This window comes from Pelophylax lessonae (genome assembly GCF_965119305.1).
Source record: "Pelophylax lessonae genome assembly, chromosome: 4".
In the NCBI taxonomy this organism is placed as follows: Eukaryota; Metazoa; Chordata; class Amphibia; order Anura; family Ranidae; genus Pelophylax; species Pelophylax lessonae.
In genome coordinates this window covers 553,387,617-553,412,987 of record NC_138771.1, presented here as the reverse complement: position 1 = coordinate 553,412,987, position 25,371 = coordinate 553,387,617, and the positions used below count along the sequence as shown (strand labels likewise).

General features: G+C 44.2%; 1 protein-coding gene across 4 annotated transcripts in view; it reads left to right on the top strand.

The window, feature by feature from the left end:
* The first annotated feature begins 8,147 nt into the window (after positions 1-8,147).
* The window catches only part of ZMIZ2 (zinc finger MIZ-type containing 2), a 107,062-nt gene continuing 89,838 nt past the window's right edge, over positions 8,148-25,371 (top strand). For 2 of the 4 annotated variants that reach the window (XM_082256767.1, XM_082256768.1), the window contains exon 1: positions 8,149-8,351. The gene's annotated coding sequence lies outside the window, so the exon portion shown is untranslated. Of the gene's footprint in view, positions 8,352-25,371 lie in introns of all 4 variants that reach the window. The other 2 variants (XM_082256766.1, XM_082256769.1) reach the window with 2 other exon arrangements.

The following is a 25,371-nucleotide window of genomic DNA, read 5'->3' as shown; positions in this document are numbered from 1 at the left end:
AACCACTTAAGCCCCGGAGGATTTGACTGCTAAAAGACCAGGGGTTTTTTTTGCGATTTTTTTTACTGCGTGACGGACAATTGCGCGGTCGTGCAACGCTGTACCTAAACAAATTTGACGTCCTTTTTTTCCCACAAACAGAGCTTTCTTTTGGTGGTATTTGATCACCTGTGCGATTTTTTGATCATGCGCTATAAACAAAAAAAGAGCGTCAATTTTGCAAAAATAACAATATTTTTCACATTTTTTTATATGAAATTCCCCAAAAAAAAATGTAAAAATCAAAATTTTTTAACATTTTCGGCCAATTTGTTTTATGCTACATATGTTTGGTAAAAAAAATCGCAAAAAGCATATTTTGATTGGTTTGCGCAAAAGTTATCGCGTTTACTAACAAAGGGAAAGATTTTTGTCATTTTTGGTGTTTTTTTTTAACGCGTAATGGCGGCGATCTGCGATTTTTTTTCCGGTACTGCGACATTGCGGCGGACAGATCGGACCCTTGACTGACATTTTTGACACTTTTGGGGGTACCAGTGACATTACTGCAGTAATCAGTGCTATACATATGCACTGTTACTGCAAAAATGACACTGGCAGGGAAGGGGTTAACTTTATTGGACAGGGAGGGGTTAAGTGTGTCCTAGGGGCGTGCTTCTAACTGTGCAAGGACATTACTATTGGTGTAAAAACAAAGATCAACGGTCCTACATAGTAGAACCGTCTGATCTTCATTTTTACACCAGGGAGAATGACGGGTGGCTTGTTTACATAAGCCGCTCCGCCTTTCTCCCTTCACCGGAGCGATCGTAGTGTGACCGGCGGACATCGAGTCCGCCGGTCACACGCACTGACTTGTCTGTGAACGAGCCGCAATTGGCTCGCAAGTCAGTGACAGGCGAGTGACGTATCCATACGTCACTCTGCCTGGCCGGGGCTGACCGCCGCAGTATATAGTTGTGCGGCGGTCGGCAACCGGTTAATGACCAGGCCATTTTTAGCAATTCGGCACTGCGTTGCTTTAACTTACAATTGTGACGCCATACCCAAATACAATTTGTCCTTTTTCCCCCCACAAATAGAGCTTCCTTTTGGTGGTATTTGATCACCTCTGCAGTTTTTAGATTTTGCGCTATAAACAAAAAAAGAGCGACAATTTTGAAAAAAAAAAAACACATTTTTTTTACTTTCTGCTATAAAACAATCACATAAAAAAATGTAAAAAAATCTAATTTTTTATATCAGTTTAGGCCAATTTGTGTTCTGCTACATATTTTTGGTAAAAAAAAAAATCGCAAAAAGCCTATATTGGTTTGCGCAAAAGTTATCGCGTTTACAAACTACAGGATAGCTTTATGAACTTTATTTAATTTTTTTAGTAATGGCGGTGAGTATTGATTTTTATCAGGACTGCGACATTGTGGCGGACAGATCAGACCCCTAACTGACATTTTTTGGGGACCAGTGACATTAATAAAGTAATCAGTGCTAAATAATTATAATATGCACTGTTACTGTATAAATGACACTGGCAGGGAAGGGGTTAACACTGGGGGTGATCAAGGGGTTAAATGTGTTCCCTTTTGTGCTTACTAACTGTGTGTGTGTGGGGGTGGGGGGGGGTTGGACAGCGGCAGAGAGAGATCAATTATTCAGCTTAGCTGAATCACACAATCTTTCCCTGCCCCTCTGACAGAAGACCCGCCTGCTTTGTTTACATAAGCAGGCGGCTCTTTTGTCAGTCTAGCTGAAGATCGGAGGAGGCCGGCGGCGATTGAGCCCACTCCTCTAGCGGTCTGGCTCCCGCTGTGTCTAATCACAGCGAAAGAGCGGCCCTGGTGGCGCGCGCAAGCCGCCGAAACTGCATGCACATAATCGCGTAGATCTACATGAGTATGCACAGCCAAGCCGCCCTGCCGCAGTAAATCTGTGTGCGGCGGCCGGCAAGTGGTTAAAGTAGCATTCGGGCTAAAAAGCATTTTTTTTTTTAACCATCCCTCTTTCCAACCCCCCCCCCCTACAACCTTAAATGTTACTATGCATTTATTTCTCCTTTGGTGGTGTTCACACAGGTGTACATAAAGTGGTTGTAAACCCCAGACATTAAATATGAACAAAGCTTATCCCTCTATAGTGTGTTCTTGTCTCAAATAAGATCATTAAGTGTAATTTCTGTCTGCTGCTTCATTCCTCTATCAGCATCACCTCTGACAAGTTTTCCTGACACCAAGAGAAAAATGGTGACAGGGGACAAGTCTCCAGCTAACTGACAGCCTCAGCTCTGTCCCTGTGTGCGGTGTGAAGAGTGCTGTGTCCCTTCCCTCCAATCAGCTCTCAGAGCTCTCCTGACTGAGCTCTGCAGAGTATAACTTCAGCTCTCCACCCCCTTTTTCTGAACTGCAAGACAAGCTTAGAACAGATGTAGAGAAGACTGCAGAAAAATAGGTACAACTTATGCAGGATTTGTTTAATCTCTGTGTATCACCTGAGGATAGTCATTTCACTGGGTTTATGTAAGTGTTTACAAACACACAGGGATACACAAATGCTCTGTGTATAGCGCTCTTGTCCTAAACAGGGGCTACTATGTCAATTTAGTTTTTGGTGTGGCTATAGTTAGTTCTGAGATTGTATAGTTCTTCACCTGGTTTTTCCCTAAGCTTGTGATTTCTCACTGTCACCAGTGGATGTCACTGGTATCACTGATCATAGCATGAGATCTCACAGATTTCTTCAGCCAATCTAGTAGGAGGTTTAGGCCCCTTTGATTTTGCTGTGAGGTCACCTCCACCTTCTTTGTGCTTTAATGTTCTGTGCATTTTGTCACATTTATGCACGTTAACTCACATTTACACATGTTTTTGTCCCGAAAAAATGCAGCACTGGTGGGAACTATGCCCATCAGATAGCATGGATTTTAAAATTCTTTATGCAGTGGGAATGTGTTCAAAAACAGGTCCTGCTATGCCTGGTGTGAATGGACCCTCAGCCTTGGTTCCCATCTGTGCGAGCTCTGTGTAGGGTGGCTCATTCATTTCAATACAGTGCCTTGCGAAAGTATTCGGCCCCCTTGAACTTTTCAACCTTTTGTCACATTTCAGGCTTCAAACATAAAGATATAAAACTGTATTTTTCTGTGAAGAATCAACAAGTGGGACACAATCATGTAGTGGAACGAAATTTATTGGATATTTCAAACTTTGTTAACAAATAAAAAAACTGAAAAAATGGGCGTGCAAAATTATTCAGCCCCTTTACTTTCAGTGCAGCAAACTCTCTCCAGAAGTTCAGTGAGGATCTCTGAATGATCCAATGTTGACCTAAATGACTAATGATGATAAATAGAATCCACCGGTGTGTAATCAAGTCTCCGTATAAATTCACCTGCACTGTGATAGTCTCAGAGGTCCGTTTAAAGCGCAGAGAGCATCATGAAGAACAAGGAACACACCAAGCAGGTCCGAGATACTGTTGTGGAGAAGTTTAAAGCCGGATTTGGATACAAAAAGATTTCCCAAGCTTTAAACATCCCAAGGAGCACTGTGTAAGTGATAACATTGAAATGGAAGGAGTATCAGACCACTGCAAATCTACGAAGACCTGGCCGTCCCTCTAAACTTTCAGCTCATACAAGGAGATGACTGATCAGAGATGCAGCCAAGAGGCCCATGATCACTCTGGATGAACTGCAGAGATCTACAGCTGAGGTGGGAGACTCTGTCCATAGGACAACAATCAGTCGTATACTGCACAAATCTGGCCTTTATGGAAGAGTGGCAAGAAGAAAGCCATTTCTTAAAGATATCCATAAAAAGTGTAGTTTAAAGTTTGCCACAAGCCCCCTGGGAGACACACCAAACATGTGGAAGAAGGTGCTCTGGTCAGATGAAACCAAAATCGAACTTTTTGGCAACAATGCAAAACGTTATGTTTGGCGTAAAAGCAACACAGCTCATCACCCTGAACACACCATCCCCATTGTCAAACATGGTGGTGGCAGCATCATGGTTTGGGCATGCTTTTCTTCAGCAGGGACAGGGAAGATGGTTAAAATTGATGGGAAGATGGATGGAGCCAAATCCAGGACCATTCTGGAAGAAAACCTGATGGAGTCTGCAAAAGACCTGAGACTGGGACGGAGATTTGTCTTCCAACAAGACAATGATCCAAAACATAAAGCAAAATCTACAATGGAATGGTTCACAAATAATATCAAGGTGTTAGAATGGCCAAGTCAAAGTCCAGACCTGAATCCAATCGAGAATCTGTGGAAAGAACTGAAAACTGCTGTTCACAAACACTGTCCATCCAACCTCACTGAGCTCGAGCTGTTTTGCAAGGAGGAATGGGCAAATATTTCAGTTTATCGATGTTCAAAACTGATAGAGACATACCCCAAGCGACTTACAGCTGTAATCGCAGCAAAAGGTGGCGCTACAAAGTATTAACTTAAGGGGGCTGAATAATTTTGCACACCCAATTTTTCAGTTTTTTATTTGTTAAAAAAGTTTGAAATATCCAATAAATTTCGTTCCACTTCATGATTGTGTCCCACTTGTTGTTGATTCTTCACAAAAAATTACAGTTTTATATCTTTATGTTTGAAGCCTGAAATTTGGTAAAAGGTCAAAAAGTTAAAGGGGGCCGAATACTTTCGCAAGGCACTGTAGCTTGCCCTCCCCATTAGAAAAGTCTATGACTAGTAAAATTACTGGCAGTAAAGAAAAGACTCCCTGAAGCCGCACATCCATGCTGTCCCTATACTAGATGATTGAATGGCAACCTCAGCCTAGACTCCAACCAGGCCATGCCCCCAACAAATTTTGCTCCGCCCCATGGAAGCTTAGTCATGGTCCATGACTAAGCTCTGAGGGGCGGAGGGAAATGCATTGGGGGCGTGGCCTGGTTGGAGTCCAGGCTGAGGATGCCAATCACCTAGTATAGGGACAGCACGGATGTGCGGCTTCAGGGAGTCCTTTCTTTACTGCCGGTGATTGTAGAAGCTGGGACAAACTCCCTCCTGTGTGGCACTCCCAGTGGTGGATGCTTGGGATTCATACCCCATTCCAGTGAGCTGGAGTGGCACTCAAAGCAGTCCAGGATCACCGGAAAAATTGTGACACACTGAAAATGTGATGTGTGGGGGGTGCCATTAAAAATCTGGGCATGCACACATGGCATTGAAATGAATGGGCTGCCCTATCTGCGTAAAACACAAGGAACAAATCACTGACTCTTTTTTTGCTGCGGCATGATGCAGTATTTGCATGTGTGAAAATGTGCCATGGACGCTGCTGTGTGGGGGTGACATAAGAATTAACTGAGTGGATATGCAAGTCATACTTGCATTTGATATTGTTCATATATGTGTCATCTGCTTGGACACATGACTGTGAACTAACATATATTCTTTATAGATGCACGAACTGCACATGCTCCTGAGGAAGTGATTTTTCACGAAACGCGTAGAGCACTATTGGATGCAGCCCTAGAAAATTTTTTTCACCAAAAAATACCCCCGGGACAGTCAGGGCCAATTCATTTAAGCAACAATAGCCTCTGAACTGTCCCCTGTTTCACTTACCTTTTAGAAGAAATACTTACCTTGAAAATGTCTTGTCTAGCGCTGCCATCTCAGGTGTGGGCAGCTGAAGCCGGAGCGTCCTCTTCAGTGACGTCGGATTCCCAGAATGCCCTGCTCGTCACTTCCAGGGCAGGCGCGTCATCCCTAAACAGCTTCTGCAGGGAATGACGCGTCTGCACCAGAAGTGACGAGCAGGGCCAATACAGGCGCATTGACTCCTGGGATCGATGACGCTCATCTCCCAGGAGTCAGTGATGTCGTGGGCCGTGTCCGCACTCCGCAGAGGGAGGAAGAGGAAGGAAGGTAAATATATTTTCATTAAACAAGGTAAGTGAAACAAAAAAAAAAATTAATTATCCAATTCTTTTTCAGGTTTGTGTAAGCTAGCGGATGGTGAAAAGTTTTTTTTTTTTTTTTTTTTTAGGGTGGAACTCCGCTTTAAGTTTACCATATGATTCGACATTTTGATACGTCCATTTCTGGCAATCATGCATATGCTACATTACTTGTATGTACTCATTTATACTGTTTGTTAGGCTTTCATGGCTTTACTGCATCTTTTGAGCATATGGACTAAATTCATCAGTCATGTATACAATATTATGATGTATTGCTGTTTACCATTTTGTGTTGCAAAGACTACTCAATAAAACACTTGTTTTTTTTATTCATACCATTTTTATACCTTTGTATGTATAGATATAGAAATATAGCTTTGATGGTTCACACACCTCACACAAAGTCCCAAAGCCCCTTTTTTCTTGTTTCTAAGAATTAAAGTGCAGCGTTTTGTCTGCGGGTTGGGACAGATGCTCAAAATTTTGCGCACGTTCCTCAGCCACAATGATATGAACCAAGCTTAACCACTTGCCGCCCGCCTATATACGGCAGAGGTCAGCCCCTCCCAGGCAAAGTGACGTACCGGTACGTCACTAGCCTGCGAGCGAATAGGGGGCGAGCGCGCGCCACCGGAGGCGCGCACCCGCCCCCGCTCGTACCCGACGAAGCCGGCGCGTGTGACTGGCGGACCCGATGTCCGCCGGTCACTCGCGATCGTCGGGCAGAGAAGGAGAAAGGCAGGCGGCTAATGTAAACAAAGCTGCCTGTCATTCTCCCCTGTGTAAAAGCACTGATCCCTCGGTCCTGCTATGTAGGACCGTTGATCTGTGCTATTACACCACTAGCCACATCCAATGACAGTTAGAAACACGCCCCTAGGGACACACTTAACCCCTCCCTCTCCAATAAAGTTAACCCCTTCCCTCCCAGTGTCATTTTTACAGTAACAGTGCATATATATAGCACTGATTACTGCAGTAATGTCACTGGTACCCCCAAAAGTGTCAAAAATGTCAGTCAAGGGTCCGATCTGTCTGCCGCAATGTCGCAGTACCGAAAAAAAAACGCAGATCGCCGCCATTACTCGTTAAAAAAACAAAACAACAAAAATGACAAAAATCTTTCCCTTAGTTAATAAACGCAATAACTTTTGCGCAAACCAATCAAAATACACTTATTGTGATTTTTTTTTACCAAACATAGGTAGCAGAAAACAAATTGGCCAAAAATTTTAAAAAATTTAGATTTTTACATTTTTTAGGGGGGGAATTTCATATAAAAAAATGTGAAAATATTGTTATTTTTGCAAAATTGTCGCTTTTTTTGTTTATAGCGCATGATCAAAAAAAATCGCACAGGTGATCAAATACCACCAAAAGAAAGCTCTGTTTGTGGGAAAAAAAGGACGTCAAATTCGTTTGGGTACAGCATCGCACGACCGCGCAATTGTCCGTTAAAGTCACGCAGTGCCGAATCGCAAAATAGACCCTGGTCAGGAAGGGGGTAAAATCTTCCGGGGCTTAAGTGGTTAATGGCAGCCCTGTGGGACTTCTGAAGTGCAACGCGTTTCTCTGTGTGCGTGGATTACATGCGTTCCTGAGACGCCGCCACGCCGTGTACCTAGCCTACCTTTTATATGTGTTCACACATGTCTGATGTAAACGAGTCCCCAATGTCATCCTCAATCTCCTCACCGACCACCATACTCCACATTCCTGCCAACAAGCAACTCTTCTCCTAAATAATAAGAATATTTTCTATTAACAATGACAATATTATATCATATTATTCACAGGAGCCATAGAAGAGCCGTCTGTGACAAGGTCAGCCCCTGACTCCACTCCTGCAGCAGGCTGCTCTCCCTTTCTTCTGGCTACAAGAATGTCCGGCAGTGAAAGGGTTAGCAGGCCTGCGTCTACTGATACATTGTCTCACCCATCCCCCCTCCTCACATTTCCAGCTCGGTGCGCTCAGCGCTCATCTGCTTCTGCCTAGCCGTGTCTTGGGCGGGGTCAGGCGGGAGGAGGCGGGGTCAGAAACCCTAGGAGAAGAAGGAAGCTTCTGAATATTAATGAGCAAGCATTGTGCAATTGGCGATCAGGTGTCGGGTTCGGAGAGAGGAGAGTGGAGAGAGGTGGGTTCTTGGTTCTGGATGGTGGGTTCTTGGTTCTGGGTCCTGGGCTCTGGGTTGTAGTGTGGACTCTGCGCCGTGCTCCGGCTGGATCTGCTGGTGACTGGATTGCTGGATGTGTGTAGCCCTTCCCTTCGCCCCTCCCCCCCACCGCCTCCTCTTCCCAGCGCTGCACCCTCTCACTGCATGCACTGCACCGTCCCCTGAGCCAGAGCCTGCACTGTATGTCCGCCTTCCCTCCCCGGCTCCGGGCACGATGATCGGACAGCCATAGCCTCATCCCGCTTCCTGGGCCAGGTAAGAGCAGACAGCCCCGTCCTCCATGCCTCTACTAGAGGGCTCATTGTTACAGATCACCGGCTTATAGAGCAGGTGGGCAGTGTGCTTGGCGCTACATTATATAGGCACGGCTCTGTGTGATCGGGGGGGAGGATCCGGTCATCCCGGGGGTCTTCCTGTGTGAGGTGGGATCCGGTCACCCTGGAGGGGGTCTGCCAGTGTGGGGGTGGAATGGGGACTGGCACTGTATGATAGGATCCGGTCATCCCTGGGGTCTGACAGGGTAGGGTCTGGTTGCCCTAAAGTCTGGAATCATATCATAGGATCCGGTTGCCCCCCCGGGGTCTGGCAGGCCAGGCAAGAGCAGGGAAGGATCCGGTTGCCCCCGCGGGGTCTGGCAGAGAAGGATCCGGCTGCCCCCGCGGGGTCTGGCAGAGCAGAGTAGGATCCGGTGCCCCTGCGGGGTCTGGCAGAGCAGGGAAGGACCCGGTTGCCCCCCCCCCCCCAGGGTCTGGCAAAGCAGGGAAGGACCCGGTTGCACCCCCGGGGTCTGGCAGGGAAGGATCCGGTTGCCCTTTTGGGGTATGGCAGCTTGGGGACAGATCCGATTGCCCCTTGGGGTCTGGCAGCGCAGGATCCGATTGCCACCTTGGGGTCTGGCAGCGCGGGGATGGATTTGGTTGCCCCCTGGGTTTTAGCAGCGTTTGGACAGAATAAGGTCACCCCTCAGATCTGACATTGTGGGGTAGGGTACCTTGGCCCCCTGTGGTCTGGCAGTGTATGGTGGGATTTGGCTACTTGTGGGGTCTGACAGCATGGGGAAGGATCCAGTAGCCCTTGCGGGCTGCCATAATATGATTGGATCGGGTTCCCCCTGGGCTCCGGCAGAGCGGGGGTAGGATCGGGTTCCCCCTGGGCTCCGGCAGCGCGGCGGTAGGATCGGGTTCCCCCCTGGGCTCCGGCAGCGCGGCGGTAGGATCGGGTTCCCCCCTGGGCTCCGGCAGCGCGGGGCTAGGATCCGGTTCCCCCCTGGGCTCCGGCAGCGCGGGGCTAGGATCCGGTTCCCCCCTGGGCTCCGGCAGCGCGGGGCTAGGATCCGGTTCCCCCCTGGGCTCCGGCAGCATGGCGTTGGGGGTCCGGTTGGGCCCCGGCAGCGCGGCGGTAGGATCTGGTTCCCCCTGGAACCATGTTGCATTGCTGTATGTATTTTCATGGCCTGTTAGCAGACTTTGCTGATAAAGTGTATTGTCCAGTAAATACGTTTTGCTGTGTGATGAACTCCCATTTGTATGACACCTCCATTTGTAGACCAGTCTGTGGTGGCATGGACAGCTGCTTGGTGATAAGTTGGCCTTTGCTGGGTGTCTGGAGCTGTAATAAATGAAGAAGTGAAACAATGTGTCTCCTTGGGTTTCCATTCTTCTGTAGATATTCCTGTATATACCCATAGCGACTGGTTCGTTTTGGTTGTGTTTTTGTTTCCAGTGTCCTGGAATCCAAACCATGGATCCCACCTGCTATACATTGAGCTGTACCGGTTTCCGTTTGATTAGGTGTGTTTAGCCGAACTTGTCTCTTGCGTCTTATTCCATGATCAGCTAAGTCATCTCATTGTGTGTTTGGTGGGTAATAGAAGGATGTAAACGTCCTCCTTTTTCTTTAGTTAGCTATATGTGGTCATATGGAATCTAGTTTTCTTTCACTTATGTATAGCGAGCGTAGTATTATATGGTTGGTGCCAATTCACTCTATATTCTTTTTAAAGTGTTTTGTGTGTTTTTTTTTTTTTTTTTTTTTTTTAAGATGATTTTATAAACTTAGGGTTTTTGCTAATGCTTTTTGACGTTAGTTTCTGTTTGTTTTTGAAACGATAGCAATTATATTTGTCTATTACATCTATACATAGGCAGGACTGCTTGTATGGAGTCATGCTATACACAGTACAATGATTGTGCTTAATGTGTATGCCATGGCAAAATGAAAATGTATACATTTCTGCAAAATCTAGTATATTGGGACACCTGCCTTCACACGCAAATGCACTTTAATGGCATTCTAGCTTTAGTCTGTGGCGTTTAATATTGAGTTGGCTCACTCTATGCAGCTATAGCAGCTTCGACTCTTCTGGGAAGGCCTGGCTCACAGTCTCTGCTCTAATTCATCCTAAAGGTGTTCTATTGGGTTGAGGACAGGACTCTATGCAGGCCACTTCCTCCACCCCAAACTTTCTCATCCATGTCTTTATTATTATTATTATTATTATTTATTTATTATTGCTGTGTGCACTGGGGCGCAGTCATTTTGGAACAGGAAGGGGCTGTTCCCACAAAGAAGCATGATGCTGAAGGTGGCTCCTTACTCAGCCAGCTTCTTATTCGAATGCAGAAGTTAGCCTCCTTTTCACACAGCTTCTTATTCATGTTGGGTCTTTATGCACAAAAGTGATTTACTATCTGCAAAGTTTATAACAAAATTGTGATATCTCCCTAACTGCCATGTATTTAATGGGGTCATTTGAAATAAATACCTTTTTTCTCTATGAAAACAATCTTGGTTCAAACAGATGTGACTTGTTCATATAGTTGGGCATCCCTCTATTAGTTAAAGTTCAGTTTGACCTGAGCCAAGTGATCTAAATCGTAAAGTATGGCACCAAACGTGGCACCCTGACAGCCATGTATTTCAATGAGAAATTCTGAGTAGGAAACCAAGAACTTCCTATATGAAACCCATTTTGTCTCACCCAAATTCCACTTGCTTTTATACTAATTGAGCATCCTTCTTTATAGAAAATTTCAATTTGGCCTGAGCCAAGTGATATACAGTATCTCACAAAAGTGAGTACACCCCTCACATTTTTGTAAATATTGTATTATACCTTTTCATGTGACAACACTAAAGAAATAACTTTGCTACAATGTAAAGTAGTGAGTGTACAGCTTGTATAACAGTGTAAATTTGCCATCCCCTCAAAATAAATCAACACCCAGACATTAATGTCTAAACTGCTGGCAACAAAGGTGAGTACACCCCTAAGTAAAAATGTCCAAATATGGCCCAATGTGCCAATATTTTGTGTGGCTACCATTATTTTCCAGCATTGCCCTTACCCTCTTGGGCATGGAGTTCACCAGAGCGTCACTGGAGTCCTCTTCCACTCCTCCATGACGACATCACGGAGCTGAGGATATTGGGGATCTTGTGCTCCTTCACCTTACGTTTGAGGATGCCCCACAGATGTTCAATAGGGTTTAGGTGTGGAGACATGCTTGGCCAGTCCATCACCTTTACCCCCAGCTTCTTTAGCAAGGCAGTGGTTGTCTTGGAGGTGTTTGGGGTCATTATCATGTTGGAATACTGCCTTGCGGCCCAGCTCCAAAGTGAGGGAATCATGCTCTGCTTCAGTATGTCACAGTACATGTTGGCATTCATGGTTCCCTCAATGAACTGTAGCTCCCCAGTGTCCGCACTTACGCAGCCCCAGACCATGACACTCCTGCCAACATGCATGACTGTAGGTAAGCCAAACTTGTCTTTGTACTCCTCACCTGGTTTCCGCCACACACGCTTGACACCATGTGAACCAAATAAGTTTATCTTGGTCTCATCAGATCACAGGACATTGTTCCAGTAATCCATGTCCTTAGTCAGGTTTGCGGCCTTTCTTGTGCGTCATCTTTAGAAGAGGCTTCCTTGGACGACAGCCATGCAGACTTAATTTGATGAAGTGTGCAGCGTATGGTCTGAGCACTGACAGGCTGACCCCCCCCCCCCCCTTAACCTTACGTCTATTTCCCTAAGAGAACCTCTGGATATGACGCTGAGTACGTGCACTCAACCCCTTTGGTCGACCATGGTGAGGGCTGTTCTGAGTGGAACCTCTCCTGTTAAACTGCTGTATAGTCTTGGCCACCATGCTGCAGCTCAGTTTCAGGGTCTCGGCAATCTTCTTATAGCCTAGGACACTGATGGCAAACCTTGGCACCCCAGATGGTTTGGAACTACATTTCCCAGGATGTCAGCTTCACTGCAGAGTGCATGAGCATCAGGGGAAATGTAGTTCCAAAACATCTGGGGTGCCAAGGGTTCCATCACTGGCCTAGGCCATCTTTATGTAGAGCAACAGTTTTTTTTTTTTTTTTTCTTTTTTTTCCCCCCAGATTCTCAGATTTCTTTGCCACGAGGTGCCATGTTGAACTTCCAGTGACCAGTATGAGAGAGTGAGAGCGATAACACCAAATTTAACACACCTGCTCCCCATTCACACCTGAGACCTTGTAACACTAGTGAGTCACATAACATCGGGGAGGGAAAATTTGGGCCCAATTTGAACATTTTCACTTAGGGGTGTACTCATTTGTGTTGCCAGTGGTTTAGACATTAATGGCTGTGCGCTGAGTTCTTTTGAAGGGACAGCAAATTTACACTGTTATACAAGCTGTACACTCACTAATTTACATTGTAGCAAAGTGTCATTACTTCAGTGTTGTCACATGAAAAGATATACTAAAATATTTACAAAAATGTGAGGGGTGTACTCACTTTTGTGAGATACTGTATATCATAAAATTTGGCACCCTGCTAAAATGGGGAATTTCTGACTAAGAAGCCAAAGCTATTCCTATATGAAAACTATCTAGGATCGCCCAAATTTCACTTGTTTTATACCAATTGGGAATCCTATAAAGAAAAGTTAAATTTGGCCTTAGCCAAGTGATATAAATCATAAAATATGGCACCAAACTTGGCACCATGACAGCCATGCATTTCAATAGGAAATTCTGAATAAGAAACCAAGCAATTGCCATATTAACATTTTTGCTCACCCAAATTCCACTTTTTTATACTAATTGGGCATCCTTCTATATAGAAATGTTTAATTTGGCCTCAGCCATGTGATATATAAACCATGGAATATGGCAGCGTGTCTTCCATGCATGTCAATGGAATGTTCTCAATAAAAAGCCATGGTATTCCTATATAAAAACCATCACTTTTTTCTACCAATTGGGCATCTTTCAATATAGAAAAGTTAAATTTGGCCTTAGCCAAGTGATGTAAATCATAAAATATGGCACCAAACTTGGCACCACGAAAGTCCAGGCATTTCAGTGGGAAATTCCAAATAAAAAGCCAAGCAATTTATTTATACAAAACCATCTTGGCTCACCCAGTTGTGACTGTTTTACTTTGAATGTCATATCCCTCTATATTAAAAATATTAATAAAACAAACTGTACAAATCGGTGAGCCAAGATGGTTTTCATATCTCTAAATTTTATTTACTTCCAAAGCAATTCAACTCCCTTGAATCCCAAGATCCTGCTCGTACATTGTGTGTAGGGAAAGGGCTCTTGGGAGATGCAGTTCTGGGGGCGTGCCTACGTAATTGGGAACGAAGCTTCCAGCTGATGTCCCTGCCAGAATTTTACAAGTCTGGCGATATTACAGGGAGCTAAAAAGTTGTTGTTCATTATAGGGACAAGGATACAGAACAAATAATAGTTTGGTAATGCCTGGACATACACTTTACAGCTAGGTACACGCTGCTTCCCTCAATTGAAAAATCGAAGTGGCTGGGTGGAAAATTGTCAGCTAAATAACGGCTGCATTCAGTCATAATTCTTATCATAGTTTGATAGCTGGCAGGCCCGGCTCTTGGAGTAGAATAGCTGGAGATTCCTCCACTTGCGCTGTATAGTGTGGGTGGAGGAATCTCTTAGATTTATTTTCATTCAGACCGTAGTTAGAAAGAAAATGATCTGTGTGTGTACCCAGCTTTACTCCATCAGTCTGTGCCGACTTACAGAAAACGGTATAGTTGTGACTTATCTTTTATCTCAGCTGGGATTCTACGCTGGCCATAGATGGTGCATTTTTGTTTCCTGCAACCATGGGTTTCAGGAAACAAAATGGCTTGATTCCCCTATAAACGCAGTCAGTATTGATGGGGGAAATCCCTCCAGTAGAGCTATTGTCTTCTCCTGGCGGAGGGAGCCATCCTAGCCGAAAGAACACACCGTGATTATTGCTAGTGGCTACAGCTACTACCAATAATCACATAAAAAATCCAGCAGGCTGGTTGTACAATCAGTCAACTTGGGTACAATCAGCCTGCCCATACATGGTTCAAGTCTTGGCCGTTCCCTGCTGAACTGGCTGAGATTTGAACCATTTATGACCAGCTTAAAGTGGAACTCCAATCTTCCAATCAACATTGATTATTTTTAATCCTTATGTTGCTAGCATTAGTAAATAAATGGGAAAATATATCCTATTTATGTGTGTTTGAATTTTTTTTTTCTTCCTGGTTTGTTGCCTAGGCAAATGATGTCATACATCCCAGGAGGAGAGGAGGGGGGGTTTTATCAGCTAAGCAAACTCCTGCATGCATGCTTGACCTAAGGGCAGATGGATTCCATGAAGTAAATGTTACATGAATCATTTGCCCCTACTCAAGAAGGCCATGGCCAGAAATACATGAATCATTTGCCCCTACTCAAGATGGCCACGGCCAGAAATACTAGGGAGTGTTTTTCAAAGTGATTTCTCAACAAAATAAAGCATAAAGACATTGGGTGAGTTTGCTTTGAATATTAAAAATGAATTGCGTTTTGATTTGTGGCTCTCAGAGGCAGTGAAGATCCCCTTTAAAGAGGAAGTAAACCCTCCTCTGACACTTGTACCTATAGGTAATCCTATGATAAGGCTTACCTAAAGGTACTGTAAATATCTCCTAAACATGTACCGTTTAGGAGATATTTACCTTACATGCATCCAGTGACGTCACTGGCGCATGCGCACTGAAGGAACGGCCGCTGGTGCCGTTCCTTCAGAGCCCCGTGCCCGTCGGCTCCCGCGCGCGTACGCGGGAGTGACGTCACCGCGGCTCCGGCCAATCAGATGGCCGGATGCCGCGATCCCGGAAGACGGGCGACTGGACATGTCGCCCGTCATCCAGCTAAGCGGGCGGCACGGCGGGGGCTTGTTCTAAGGTATTTCATAATGAGCTAGTATGCGATGCATACTAGCTCATTATGGGTTTCTCTTGCAGGGTGAAAAAGAAAAAAAAAAAGGGGGTTTACAACCTCTTTAAGGCTGGCCATAGGTGGCTCAAATTTTGGCTGATTCCTGCTGATGGCCCTGCAATCACCATCCAACTCGACAAAAGTCTGTTTAAAAATTGAGTGCTGTGGCTGCTGCATACAATAGTCCTCAGTGGAGATTCCTCCATCCATGATGTTTAGCGTGGAACGGGGGAATACATTTTTTTTTTTTTTTGAACAGGAATACTCTACAGGACAATTCGACCAAAAAACGGCCATGAATAACTTGGACTGATCGGGGGGGAGGGGGAGAATAGATTCTTCCATCCACACAAGCAAGGTGGATGGAGGAATCCTCCCCGCTGGGACATTGTATTTTGACAGAGTTGTCTGCTGTCAGAATACACCGATCAGCCGCTGCAGCCACAGATTGACAAGTTTTCCAACATTCCTGGTCAACGGAAGTTCTTCTAACAATCAATTTCTGGTAAACGGGGACAGCCATACAAGGATCAAAATGTAGCCAGTCTCTGCTGAACCGGATGAATTTCGATCCATCTCTGGCCTGCTTTAGGTTTGGTTTCTGATCAGGTGTCTGGTTTTAATCAGAACATGAAATATCGGCCTAACTGGGGTGTCTAAAAGACTATCTGTATTCCTCCACAGCAACTCAACAGATTCAGATTTGCTCTGGAAAAAAAACAGCTGAAGAAACGGTGTGCGGGTGTTTTTTTTTTTTTTTTTTTTTTTTTAAGCCCAACTGCAGACTGCTTTTAAATTTACCAACCCCCCCCCCCCTTTGTAATGCTCATTTTTGGGAAGGGGGAGGGATAAGTACAAATCCTCTTTGTGCAGCCAGTGCCTTGAAGCAGCTTTAAATTGTACATAAGAGCCGCAAGGGCTAGTCTGAAGCTGGGACAGTTGACCAGCAGAAGAAAGCGGTGGGTGGTGGGACATTTTTTAATCAGTTTGTGAAACTATAATTGTAAATAATAAATATCTTGCATTATGTAAATTTTATTCACATGCATATCAGAAATTCCATAATTTACCCATTTTTCCTGGAGTATAGTTCCTCTTTAACTGAAAGTTTGGTAACGTGCCCGTAATATCAGCCTGGATTTGGTATTTATACAAAACAAATGGACGATCTTTTAAAGCGGACTTCCACCCAAAAGCGGAACTTCTCTTTTTAGGTAGTAATAACCCCCTGACAGGCCACATTTGGCATGTCATTTTTTTTTTTGGGGGGGGGGGGGAGCAGGTACCTAGTTTTGATAGGTTCTCACTTCCGCTCGGAGTGCGGCGGCGCCCTGAACGGAAGTTCTCCTCTCCCCCTCCCTCCCTACAATCTTCTGGGACATGTCAGAGGTCCCAGAAGATTGCCGGCCAATCAAGACGCATAGAGCAACTTGCGCAGTGCCGGTACCGGCTGTGAAGCCGCAAACTGTCACAGCCGGGTGCCCACACCAGTGATACCGGCGCCGCCGAGACCAGAGGGAGAGGATTGAGACTTCGGGCGGCCGCATCGCTGGACCGCGGGACAGGTGAGTGTGTGTTTAATAAAAGTCAGCAGCTACACTTTTTGTAGCTGCTGACTTTTAATAAACACAGAAAAGGCTGGAACTCCGCTTTAAAGTAATTAGGCTTGTACATACTTTAAGAAAATCGGGCAAACATTTTCGTCCAAAGAATTTTTATATAGTGTGTACACAACTTTCGACAACCAATTCCGACTTTTCGTACGAAAACTCTAAAGTTTTTCTTGTAAGGGAACAGAACGAATGATTTTCGCTCAATGTGTACTGTTTTTGTATGATTTTCGTACAAGTAAAATCAGAAAAAAAGACTGTGCATGATCAGAAACAATAAACCACCTATTATTCTGGCAAAGGCCTAATCAGTTGTTAAAACTGCATCTTTTTACCTACTTTCCAAGAATTGTGTATTTTGGTCCTGAGGGAAATAACATGGCTATTTTTTTTTTTTTTTTTTTTTTACTTTTTAAAATCCGGTTTGTCATGCTGATCCAATGGCATCAATACTTCTTGAATAATCAGCAGGTTATAGCGCTTGATTCACACCTATGCATGTTGCTTTTGAGCGTTTCAGCTGTGCTTTTTGCCATGTTTTCTGCATTTTTAAAGCGTTTTTGGTTTTTTTTTTTACCAATTTGTATTTGGGCAGATTAAATAATGTAAAGCATGCCAAAAACGCAGGAATTGTGTTTTTAATGCATGCCCATTGATGTCTTGTACATGCAAAATGCTACATTTTACAGCAGGGGGGAGGGGGGAAGTTCTGACCCTTTCCAAAAATGCATCGATGTGGGAAAAAAAAGGCATTTCTACAGAAAGCCCAAAAAAACCCCGCATTTATGTGAATGGAGCCCAATGTATTTTTTCCTATGTCCATCCTCGCACTTTAGTGGGAAACATTGGGGGGTCATATGTTGCATAATACACATATCTGAGAATGGCAAAACTGAGCTCTGTACACCCATTGGGGGTGTGTGTGTGTAATAAATAAAAAAAAAAATATATATATATATATATATATATATATATATATATATATATATATATATATATATATATGTATATATATATGTATATATATATGTATATATATGTATATATATATATGTATATATATATATATATATATATGTATATGTGGTTCTATGCTTTTATTTAGTACCTGTTTGACTTGCATGTGTGGATGTGGGAATTTGATCATTTATTATTATAAATATGCGTGGGCTGGGAACGGCCATTCTTAAAGTGCCCTGCAAGACAGCAGTCTGGCCTTTATTCAGTTAAAGCTGAACTCTGGGCAAACGACGACAGCACAACTAAAAATTCTGTGAAAAGCCTTGCCTGCCTGCTGGAACAACACAGCCAGGTCTGTGACCTCATGACTGTGGTTATAGGGATCTGGACCAATATCTTTTATTTCAATATGGCGGTTACCATCCAAGAAAAGCCCGTGCTATATCCCTGTATGAGTGAAAAAGACTAGTGCGCTAAAAATATATAAATGAGCAAACATAATAAAATATGACAGTAGTGAAACACAAAAAGGAAAAAAGTGTCCATAAACCACAAAGGTGCAGGAAAATTAGCCATAAATAAATGGTACCAATGAACAAACGTACAAAAAAATAGTCACTGATAAACCATATAGTATCAATGGAGCCTTGAAGGTGAAATCCAGCGACCCATTCCTTGATATTAAGTGAATTCACACGACCTGTAATGTCAACCCCACATGCGACCCCCCCACCGTGATCAAATCCCACATGCATGCGACTCCACTGTGATCAAACGAAAGAATGGGTGGCTGCTTACCAGAGGAACATGATCAGAAAACCTGTGGTTATCATACACTCTAGGGTTAGACTAGTCCCAGCAGATGGGGGAATCTTTGAATTACGACAATCCATGGATTGGGATACTTCATGCACATCCAGGGCTTTCCATGACTGACATATAAATGAATGGAGAGGCTAATAGTGCGTTACCTCTTAATATAAAGTTGCACTTGCATGTATGTAGGCAAAAGAAAAAAACAGCATTAGCAAGTGTGCTTAGCTGCTTGCAGTGCAGACGGTGTGTGGTGACGATGCTGCTGCTCCAACCGACGCGCTTCCTCTCAGAAGGCGTCAACTGGGATATCCCTTTATGATCTGCTGTTGAACTGATAAGTTCAGCCATCTGTTTTTTTTAAATTGGCGCAGCCATGGGGGGCTCAGCCCACACGGCCTTGTCATTCATTCACACAACTCTCTGTATGAATGAACTACAAGTCCCAACATCCTTTGCTGATGTCGGCTTGTAGTTCTCAATGAACTATGCTGTGGTAATTGCAGCTTCCTGACAGATTGAATCTGCTTGCCTATACGGGCACACAGATACAGTGACAGGTCTACAGGAGACCTGCATGCCACCAGCGATCTGCAAAAAAAAAAAGTGCATTCATTTATTTATTTTTGTTTTAAAAGTGAATGTATCCTTAAGAGCCGGTTCACACTGAGGCGATCCGACTTCGGGGGGGGGGGGGGGGGCGACCCGTGAAGTCACGTGCACCGCGACTTCGGCGCGACTTCACATAATGGAAGTCTATGCAAGTCGCTCCCAGGTCGCCCCAAAGTAGTACAGGACCCTTTTTCTAAGTCGGAGTGACTTGTGTCGCTCCTATTAGAACGGGTCCTGTATTACTCAATGGACCGCGACTTGTCAGGCTGACAAGTTGCCTGACAAGTCACGCTAGTCTGAATTAGCTCTTAGTCTGGATTCTGCAGTGAATGCTATTCCTTGGGGGGGGTTGAGCTGTTTGTTTTTGAATATTCACATTCTGTATCTGTCTTTTTTTTTTTTTTATCCTTGTGTCCCTACTCCGGTGCCCTGGAGGAAGCCTGTGTCCTGACTTCTGATTTGCCACTAACTTATTAGGTAGTGATGACCGCTCTGCAGTGTGCACTATGAGGCTTCATTCACACCTGAGCGTATCATTTTTTAGGCGGTTTTTTTTGGGTGTTTTTCAGGCGTTTTTGGAGGCAGGCATTGACCTCTAACAAAAACGCTTGTAATCTGCCAAAAAAGAAGCTCTTGTACTTTTTTTGAGCTTCAGGTGATTTGCTTCAGTCGACAAAACTTTCATATGTGAACAGGGACCACTGAAATGAATGGGATTTTTCTTTTTGGGCGTTTTTGAGATTTCAGAGATGATGAAAAACGCTCAGGTGTGAACAGGGCCTGAAACTCATTCTAGCAATGGCAGCTCCCTTACATCTGCGTTTTTTGTTCTGATTTGTCTACTTGTTCTGGGTCAGTCCTGAAGGCATTGCACTAGTATGGTAGAGGGACTTTCCAATACAGACTGCCTCCATATTTCCTTTGTACAATTCTCTCTTAAATCTGTCACAAGAGAAATTGATGTTGCTGACCATGTAGGCCTCCTGCACACTGGACGTTCTAAAAAATGGCAGTAGCTTTAGCTTGTAGAATGCTGTGTTTAAAAACGCAAGTTTTTTTTTTTTTTTTTTTTTGTAAGCCCCCGCACTAAGGCGACCTGTGAGGCGACCTGGTCGCCTCACAGGTCGCCGCAGGTCGCCTCCCATAGGGAAGCTGCGGACCCGTTCTAATAGGAGCGACACAAGTCCGGGGCGACCAGGAGGCGACCGCCATAGACTTCAATGTTATGAAGTCCGTGGCGGCCGCTCCAAGGTCGTGGCGCGCTGCTCGCACCGCTATCTCGGAGGTCGCCCCGGGAAGTAGCGTCACGGTAGTGTGAACCGGCGCTTAGCGTTTTGGATAAGAGTGTTTTTTTGTTAAAAAAACATAAAATAAAATCTACTCCCACAAGAGCTAATGGTTTAAAAATGCTCATAAACTCCAAATAGCCGTGTTTTTTGTTTTTTTATTTTTTTTCCCCACCGGCTGGCGGAAGCTTTGTTTGGATCTCCAATGTAGTAACCTGGAAGCGATGTCCAGATATCACTTCCAGTTACTGGAGCCTTAAAGCCACCAGATTTAATAAAAAAAAAAAAAAAAGGCAGTATTCAAAACAGCCAAACTTGGCATTTTTTAAATGCTTTTAACCACTTAAGCCCCGGAAGATTTTACCCCCTTCCTGACCAGGGCCTATTTTGCGATTCGGCACTGCTTGACTTTAACGGACAATTGCGCGGTCGTGCAACGCTGTACCTAAACGAAATTGACATCCTTTTTTTCCCCACAAACAGAGCTTTTTTTTGGCGGTATTTGATCATCTGTGCGATTTTTAAATTTGCGGTACTGCGACATTGTGGCGGACAGATCAGACCCTTTACTGACATTTTTGACACTTTTGGGGTTACCAGTGACATTTCTACCGTAATCAGTGCTATACATATGCACTGTTACTGTAAAATTACACTGGCAGTGAAGGGGTTAACTTTTTTTGAGGGAGGGGTTGTGTGTCCTTAGGGGCGTGATTCTAACTGTGATTGGCTGTGGCTTGAGGTGTAGGAACAGTGATCAACGGTCCTACATAGCAGAACCGTATGATCACTGTTTCTACACAGGGGAGAATGACAGGCGGCTCGTTTACATCAGATGCCTGCCTTTCTCCCTCTGCACCGACGATCGCCGAGTGACTGGCGGACATCGGGTCCGCCGGTCACACACGCGTGGGGGGGGGGGGTGGCCCGTGACCACACCGGGAGCGTGCCTCCGGGGGCGCACGCTCGCTCGCTCACTAGACCCTCACAGGCTAGCGATGTAGTACTACGTCGCTCTGCCTGTGAGGGGCTGACTGCCGACGTAAATAGCCGTGCGGCAGTCGGCAAGTGGTTAAGTGCTGTGGAGGGACCCCAGATCCCTCTGTAAAGAGTACCTGTCACTGTCTATTACTGTCACAAGGGATGTTTACATTCCTTGTGACAGCAATAAGTGATCAAAAAAAATTTAAAAGGACAGTGTAAAACATTTAAATGTACAGACTATCGGCCTGAAGGGTGGCCGGAAAATTGGTAATGGCCCTGAAAAAATATCATTCGATCTCTAGTATGCATCCTGAAAAACTAAGCCCTACAGGGGCACACTGTCACCCCTGACAGGGCTTTCATCTTCACCTGGTCTTCCTTCCAGATTCACGGGCAGCCGCCATTTTATTGGCCGAGCCGCGATGACATCACTCCTGCACATGTGCCCAGGAGTTACGGCTCACTATGGATGGTATGCCATCAATTGAGCGCAGTGACCTCACCGGCGCTGCTTAAAGTAAATCCCTCCTAAACGGTGGATGTTTAGGAGATATTTACTGTACCTACAGGTAAGCCTAATTATAGGCTTACCTGTAGGTGTATTTAAGAAAAAAAAAAAAGTTACCTCTTTAACAAAAGCAGTGATCCTGGAGTGGGTTGTAGAACCTAGGTTTCTCCAGAGGTTTGTATTTGGGCCCTAAGGAGTGGGACCCTGTCTCCCATAAAGGTTTGTCCTGGGTTCCTTCTCCACGAGGCAGAAGCAACTGGTCCATGCGGGTCAAGAGCTGGAGTGGAACTCCCATCTTGGCTGTGTTTTTATGCCTGATACTGGGTGCAGCAGTGGTTTTTCTATTGGGAATAGAAAGAAAAGGGGGTTCATGACCCCCTTTTCTATATGGGACAGTGACAGGCAGCTAGCTATGACAGGAATTAGTTTGGCGGGCTTGTAGAAGATATTGAGTTACTAGGGGGATAAATAAAATTCTAGTCAGTGATTGGTTGAAATGAGCCCCTATCATAGTCAGTTTTACAGGTAGCTGGGAAGATTGTGCAAGATACCTGTTTTTTCCAGTCAGCTTCCCGCCTTCTGTGCCTCATCTCAGCCCTATTTAAGGGGGCTCACGAGCAGCGGGACCCTCAGACCACCTCAGAAGCCTGGAGCGAGCGGTTCCCCTCCCCCCCCCTCCCCTGTTTTTTGTTTTGTCGCGGCCAGTTTTATTATTTTGGGTCACCTTTGTAAGTTGCAAAGGGGGACGATAATTTTAAGTATATGATTGAGTTGTTATGGATATTTTTTATTGAATATTTTATTATTATAAACCTGGATTGTAGTGTCGGGTTTATTATTTATGAGTTGAAAGTTTGATGAATTTTAATGTTATTTAAATAAATAATAAACGGCCGCGGCCTTTCTTAATCCAACATTTGGCGTGGGTGTCATCCTTTTTATATAAGATAAGTTTTATTTTAAAGTAAGAAAGTCCTGTCTACTGTCCCATTGGCTGTGGACGGTTCCTGTGGGTGATGGAATCTCTGGTTGACACACGGTAAGGGAGGAAGTGATGGAGGTGCCCTTGCTGATGTCATTCTGGTGCATCAGATCGATGATCCTTCCAGCGTTGGCACATTGGTGATTCACAAAACAGGGACACATGTAAAAGGCTTGTAATCTGCTTCTAAAATGCTCATGTACGCTTGCAAAAACCCTAAAATAAAAACTCTGAAAGATGCCTGACTTGCTCTGCTCCGGCCTGAATGCAGTCTAAGGCCTCATGTCTACAGGCATTGGAGTTTGTGCTCCACATAGGCTGGATTTATCTCTGCCAGAATTTGGCAGAGAAAAATGCTTCTAATGTTGCGTATTTTTGTATATATATATATATATATATATATATATATATATATATATATATATATATATATATATATATAATATATGTAAAGGAAAAAAGAAGTGCTTGGCGCTGCCAATATATGCGTTAGAAGTGTGGAAGGTAGAAACTAGTATAAACAACACAGATATCACAAATATTGCAAATATTATGCACGATTGAAAAAAGTGATGGATGTTAGATAAATAAGTGAGGTATTAATTGAGGTAAAAACAGGAATAAAGTGTAAAAGCATAAAACCTAAAAAACAATATTTAAATGTATGCAGAAATATAAATAGGTATGCAAAAAATGAATAAATAGAAAATGACGTATATATCCACAATATACTCCAGTAACAAATATATATAGTGCCCTTCAAGTGAGGGTGAAGTGGTGATGTTAAAACAATAAATAAATATATGAATTCAGAAATGGTATTATAGTGCAGTGAATATTTGGTGATATGCAACACAGGTGTATAAGTGCTAATAAAAAGGTAAAATAGAAGAAATTAGTAAATTAATTTACAGTGACTTGGGTGACCATAAAGTGACGTGTGCAAAAAAAGGGAAGAAACCTCAGTCCCAAACCTGGGAAGAGAGAGTGCCCAATATGGTTCCCCAAAATGACAATGGGGTGAGCCACAGATGAAAGAAAATAAATCCAAAAAAATTATTATTAATAAATAATGCTGAAAAAATTATAAAATGGTGACTAGGTGATTGTTACGCAAAATATCACAAGATCAATAGTGTGCTAGTGAAAAAATGCGCAAAGAATGTGGTCAAAAATGCATAAGAAAAACCATCCACTGAGTCCTTAAAAAGCCCATAGAGGTATAACAGTCCAAAATGGTGATGAGGTGCCAAAATCACAGGTGCGGTCGGTTGGATGGTTCTAGAGTGAAGACTATGGTGCTCCCCTATTCAATGGGTCCGGTGCTCCCCTTTCTAGTAAATACCGAGCTTACCAGAAAGTACTACCCCTACAGGGGTAGAGCGCAGGTCGATATTTGTAGGGATCGCTCCCAAAGCAGAGGGGTCCGGTCACCTGGTCCACTTCCAATATTCCAATTGCCCGAGTCACAACTGCTTGGCGTGTTAGTAGGGGTGTTCCAGCATTAATGCTCCAAACAAGCCATTCCAGGACATGTGTATAAATAAAGAAAGATGCCTCCAAATGGTGAAATACCGCTAGACTTTTATTAAAACATCCAAGGTAAAAGCAGGTACTCACATAAAAACAATGCTAACGATCCCTCAGGACTTAGGAGCCGCAAGGTCCTCTCTGGCGGTGGGGTGATGAACGATAAGCGTTCTCCCGACCGGAGCTGTGTCCCAAGCCGATCAATACAATACAAGCGGAAGTGATGCGGTGCGCACTCTACATGTTTCGTCGTATGACGTCATCAGGAGTAGCCTCTTTATTTATACACATGTCCTGGAATGGCTTGTTTGGAGCATTAATGCTGGAACACCCCTACTAACACGCCAAGCAGTTGTGACTCGGGCAATTGGAATATTGGAAGTGGACCAGGTGACCGGACCCCTCTGCTTTGGGAGCGATCCCTACAAATATCGACCTGCGCTCTACCCCTGTAGGGGTAGTACTTTCTGGTAAGCTCGGTATTTACTAGAAAGGGGAGCACCGGACCCATTGAATAGGGGAGCACCATAGTCTTCACTCTAGAACCATCCAACCGACCGCACCTGTGATTTTGGCACCTCATCACCATTTTGGACTGTTATACCTCTATGCGCTTTTTAAGGACTCAGTGGATGGTTTTTCTTATGCATTTTTGACCACATTCTTTGCGCATTTTTTCACTAGCACACTATTGATCTTGTGATATTTTGCGTAACAATCACCTA